The following is a 6,000-nucleotide window of genomic DNA, read 5'->3' as shown; positions in this document are numbered from 1 at the left end:
CTGGGACGGGCCCAGTTCATCTCTACCTTGGACTTAACCAAGGGGTACTGGCAGGTACCGCTAGATGAATCTGCCAAGAAAGGTCAGCCTTCATCACACATCTCGGGCTGTATGAATTTAATGTACTCCCTTTCGGGCTGCGAAATGCACCCGCCACTTTCCAAAGACTTGTAGATGGTCTCCTAGCGGGATTAGGAGAATATGCAGTCGCCTACCTTGACGATGTGGCCATATTTTCGGATTCCTGGGCAGACCACCTGGAACATCTACAAAAAGTCCTTGAGCGCATAAGGGAGGCAGGACTAACTGTTAAGGCTAAGAAGTGTCAAATAGGCCTAAACAGAGTGACTTACCTTGGACACCAGGTGGGTCAAGGAACTATCAGCCCCCTACAGGCCAAAGTGGATGCTATCCAAAAGTGGCCTGTCCCAAAGTCAAAGAAACAGGTTCAATCCTTCTTAGGCTTGGCCGGTTATTACAGACGATTTGTACCGCACTACAGCCAAATCGCCGCCCCACTGACAGACCTAACCAAAAAGAAACAGCCAAATGCTGTTCAGTGGACCGAAAAGTGTCAGAAGGCCTTTAACAAGCTTAAAGCGACACTCATGTCTGACCCTGTACTAAGGGCCCCACACTTTGACAAACCGTTCCTAGTAACCACAGATGCGTCTGAGCGTGGTGTGGGAGCAGTTTTAATGTAGAAAGGACCTGATCAAGAATTCCACCCTGTAGTGTTTCTCAGCAAAAAAAACTGTCTGAGAGGGAAAGCAACTGGTCAGTCACTGAAAAAGAATGTTACGCCATTGTCTACGCTCTGGAAAAGCTACGCCCATATGTTTGGGGACGGCGTTTCCACCTGCAAACCGACGATGCTGCACTGAAGTGGCTTCACACCGTCAAGGAAACTAACAAAAAACTTCTTCGGTGGAGTTTAGCTCTCCAAGATTTTGATTTTGACATCCAACACATCTCAGGAGCTTCTAACAAAGTGGCTGATGCACTCTCCCATGAAAGTTTCCCAGAATCAACTGGTTAAAATCGTCCTTGAGATGTGGAAAATATTGTTAGTCTTTATGTACTTGGTAGTATATTTAGAGATGCATGTGTCTTATTAACTCTGTTTTTCCTAGAGCTCCAGGAAGAAATCCCAGCCAGCGTTTCACCCTAGCTGAGATTTGGGGGGCGTGTCATAAATATAAAGGGAAGGGTAAACCCCTTTGAAATCCCTCCTGGCCAGGGGAAAGCTTCTCTCACCTGTAAAGGGTTAAGAAGCTAAAGGTAACCTCGCTGGCACCTGACCAAAATGACCAATGAGGAGACAAGATACTTTCAAAAGCTGGGAAGAGGGAGAGAAACAAAGGGTCTGTGTGTCTGTCTATAGTCTGTCTTTGTCGGGGATAGACCAGGAATGGAGTCTTAGAACTTTTAGTAAGTAATCTAGCTAGGTATGTGTTAGATTATGATTTCTTTAAATGGCTGAGAAAAGAATTGTGCTGAATAGAATAACTATTTCTGTCTGTATCTTTTTTGTAACTTAAGGTTTTGCCTAGAGGGGTTCTCTATGTTTTTTGAATCTAATTACCCTGTAAGATATCTACCATCCTGATTTTACAGGGGGGATTTCTTCATTTCTATTTACTTCTATTTTTATTAAAAGTCTTCCTGTAAGAAACTGAATGCTTTTTCATTGTTCTCAGATCCAAGGGTTTGGGTCTATGGTCACCTATGCAAATTGGTGAGGCTTTTTATCCAACATTTCCCAGGAAAGGGGGGGTGCAAGTGTTGGGAGGATTGTTCATTGTTCTTAAGATCCAAGGGTCTGGGTCTGTAGTCACCTAGGCAAATTGGTGAGGCTTTTTACCAAACCTTGTCCAGGAAGTGGGGTGCAAGGTTTTGGGAAGTATTTTGGGGGGAAGGACGCGTCCAAACAGCTCTTCCCCAGTAACCAGTATTAGTTTGGTGGTGGTAGCGGCCAGTCCAAGGACAACGGGTGGAATATTTTGTACCTTGGGGAAGTTTTGACCTAAGCTGGTAAAGATAAGCTTAGGAGGTTTTTCATGCAGGTCCCCACATCTGTACCCTAGAGTTCAGAGTGGGGGAGGAACCTTGACACAGGTAGTTGAAAGCAGCTATCAAATCCCCCCTCATTCTTCTCTTCTGCAGACTAAACAATCCCACTTCCCTCAGCCTGTCCTCATAAGTCACGTGTTCCAGTCCCCTAATCATTTTTGTTGCCCTCCGCTGGATGCTTTCCAATTTTTCCACATCCTTCTTGTAGTGTGGGGCCCAAAACTGGACACAGTACTCCAGATGAGGCCTCACCAATGTCGAATAGAGGGGAACGATCATGTCCCTCGATCTGCTGGCAATGCCCCTACTTATACATCCCAAAATGCCATTGGCCTTCTTGGCAACAAGGGCACACTGTTGACTATATTTAATTAATATTTCATTATTCTCCCCCCCTCCCCCCAATCTGTTATCACCCGGGAATGCAGGTGGCAATTATCACACGGGAATGCAAGTGGCTTTATTCCTGAATAGCAAGTGCTTTCTTACAGCCTGCTCTTGGAGTTAGGACAGGACTCTGAAAGCGAAGAGCTTCCATCAAGAACAGAGAGGGATGTAAATGAAACCCCTTCATTAAAATGCACTTCTCAGGAATAATCAACTGTGCTTGTTTCATGCACAGAGGCTCTCCAAGCAGCACTGCACGAGACTGTTCCATACAAAGGAAGCCCCTGCCCTGGTTGTCTGTCAGACATCAGGTCTGTGTTGTTGCAAAGCTGTATGGCTGGGAACAGCAGCCCGAAGAGAAACGCCTCACCTGCAGAAAGTAAGGAGGCTGGAGAACTAGCTTGTGGTTATTTGGGGGCCTGAGTGAAATGAGTGTACAGGGGGTGCCAGGTTAGCTCCTGCTGGACAGGTGTCCACAGAATGATCGACACTAAAGGCCCAGTTCTGCAAATCCTTCACATGAGGGTCTTGAAGGATCACAGGGCTAGGGGAAAGCAGGCTCCAGCCAACTCCCTTGCTCTTGGGATCAAATGAGGACATTGTCTGCATGTCCCCAATTCCAGACACGGATGCAGCTGCCCCAATGCAAACCCATAGTGCAGTGAGGGGAAGACATGAATGGCAGCAGTGCATCTTAATTGGGTTTCAAGCAGGAAACACACCCACTACTTTCTGCATTGGCTTTGCCTATTTCCATGAGGCGTTTGTACTGATGCAGCTATGAGCAGTAACATGATTAGATCCTCAGTGTAGCCAATGTCTAACTGGGACCTGAGAGCTTTACATTAATCTACTGTGTCTGAGTAAGGCCAATATGATGCTGCATTCTCCTGTCTGCCACCTTGAGAAATCCAAGAAGCAGGATCATCACTGAGCTGGAGAACTTGCCTGAGGAATGCATCCGTCATGCCACGTGCCACTTCCCTCCTCTTGCCACAGGTCTGAGCGGCTCGATCCCAGCCTAAACTGTATGTTTCAGTTCTGCATACAAGGAAGGCGCCATGGCTGGGAGGCCATAAGCTCAATAACAAAAGCCATTCATGTTTGACAACTAGAGGCCTGTGAGTATTCTCAAGAGCAGGAGGGGGGAAGGGATAAATAGGAGGAGAGCCATAGGGTGACAGTAGAGGGAGCTGGATGAAGCTCAGATATCATGAGGATAAGCTTGATATGAAAACCTGGACAGAGATAGATCAGGCCAGATCTTGAGATGGAGTGTAAATTGGTATCACTCCACTGAAGTCAATGGAGCTCTACTGCTTTTAGCAACGAGAGATCTGGCACAGTGTTTGCAATAACTGAGGAAGAGGGTAGGTTTTACTGCTTATAACCAAGGCCTGTGGACTCCACCATTTCATAACCCGGGAACCTGCCATGAAATCCACCCTTTCCTGCAGAGCTGCGCTCCAGAATCTAAATGTTTATTTCAAAATAACTTTCTAGCCCTTATGATTGCAGAGGAAACATTCTGAAACTGAACAGAGTGGTTTGATGCAGCGACAGCTGTCAGAGGCTGCAGAGAGCCTGAAACAACAGCTCTGCAAGGGATGTGAATGGCTCCATTCAAGTCAATGAGTCATTGACTCAAACAAAATGATGCAAGTTCCAGCATCAAATTTTTAAAAGTATTTTACTACTGATCATGAGCTTATGAGCTTAGTCCAGTTCCAAACCGTCTCCCACATCTTCCTGGATTTTAAGGGCTCCAGTTGTCCTCCAGCCAATGGCCAAAACCTCCTGGCTTTTCCCTGGCAACATCTCCAATACAGCTCTACCTTTTCAATGCCCAACGGATTTAGGGGCAAATTAATTGTATTTAATATCAACCTGAATGAGAAGAGCCGCTGTCAGGACCATGTCATTCATTTTTATACTTAATTTAACAGGAACTATTCAAAAAATGACCAGAAGCTGCTGCAAATATTTCTTGTCTGTCACACCAGAGTCACAAAATGTAGGTCAGGTTGGCTTCAGAATACATGGTGGGCCCTTGGCTAGAACAGATGTAGCAGAATTCTTCCAGCGCAATACCACCTACCCTCTTATCTAGCACTTTCACCAGGAGATCTCAAAACTCTTTACAATGGAAGTCAGTGTCATTATCTCCCCTTTACAGATGGAGAAACTGAGGCACAGAGACGTGAAGGGACTTGCCCAAGGTGAGTGGCCAAACTGGGACTAGATCCTGGAGCGCGAGGCCCAGTCCAGTTGTTTATTTACTAGATCACACTATTGCCATTAACAAAAACGGACACTGTCCTATGGAATTGTATAGGCTAGTTCAAAACCCAGTAGTGGAAGGCTAGTGGTAAGGTGATCGAGCCAAAGGGAAGTCTTTTTATGGACTTCACGGAGTTTTGGGAATCATGTCCAAATGCTGTGCGTGGTTTTGGTTTTTACAGTCATTTCTATCTATAGGTAGTTTTTTCCATGTTAAATTCTACAGCATTTCTCCATAAGGAGATGCAGACACGTTCAAGAAGGATTGGTAGATTTGCAGAGTACTGGAACAGATGGTGGAAATCTATAGCATATGACAGCAGAAAGTGGAGGAGGAAGCATGCTATAAACGAGTTGGTCAGTGGAGTGTATTTCTGGAATAAAGCATCAGAAAATAAACTGAAGGGGGAAAAAAAAGCTGGGGGGGAGGAATTAAAAGTTTGAATCATAGAATATCGGGGTGGGAAGGAACCTCAGGAGGTCATCTAGTCCAACCCCCTGCTCAAAGCAGGACCAACCACAACTAAATCATCCCAGACAGGACTTTGTCAAGCCTGACCTTGAAAACCTTTAAGGAAGGAGATTCCACCACTTCCCTAGATAACGCATTCCAGTGTTTCACCACCCTCCTAGTGAAAAAGTTTTTCCTAATATCCAACTTAAATCTCCCCCACTGCAACTTGAGACCATTATTCCTTGTCCTGTCATCTGCTACCACTGAGAATAGTCTAGATCCATCCTCTTTGGATCCACCTTTCAGGTAATTAAAAGCAGCTATCAAATCCCCCCTCATTCTTCTCTTCCGTAGACTAAACAATCCCAATTCCCTCAGCCTCTGCTCATAACTCATGTGTTCCAGTCCCCTAATCATTTTTGTTGCCCTTCGCTGGACTCCCTCCAATTTCTCCACATCCTTCTTGTAGTGTGGGGCCCAAAACTGGACACAGTACTCCAGATGAGGCCTCACCAATGTCTAATAGAAGGGAACGATCACGTCCCTCGATCTGCTGGCAATGCCCCTACTTATACACCCTCCAAAATGCCATTGGCCTTCTTGGCAACAAGGGCACACTGTTGACTCATATCCAGCTTCTCGTCCACTGTCATCCCTAGGTCCTTCTCTGCAGAACTGCTGCCAAGCCATTCGGTCCCTTGTCTGTAGCGGTGCATTGGATTCTTCTGTCCTAAGTGCAGGACTCTGCACTTGTCCTTTTTGAACCTCATCAGATTTCTTTTGGCCCAATCCCTAATTTGTCTAGG

Source organism: Lepidochelys kempii, chromosome 15 (genome assembly GCF_965140285.1).
Source record: "Lepidochelys kempii isolate rLepKem1 chromosome 15, rLepKem1.hap1, whole genome shotgun sequence".
NCBI lineage: Eukaryota > Metazoa > Chordata > Testudines > Cheloniidae > Lepidochelys > Lepidochelys kempii.
This window is presented reverse-complemented; position numbering follows the sequence as displayed.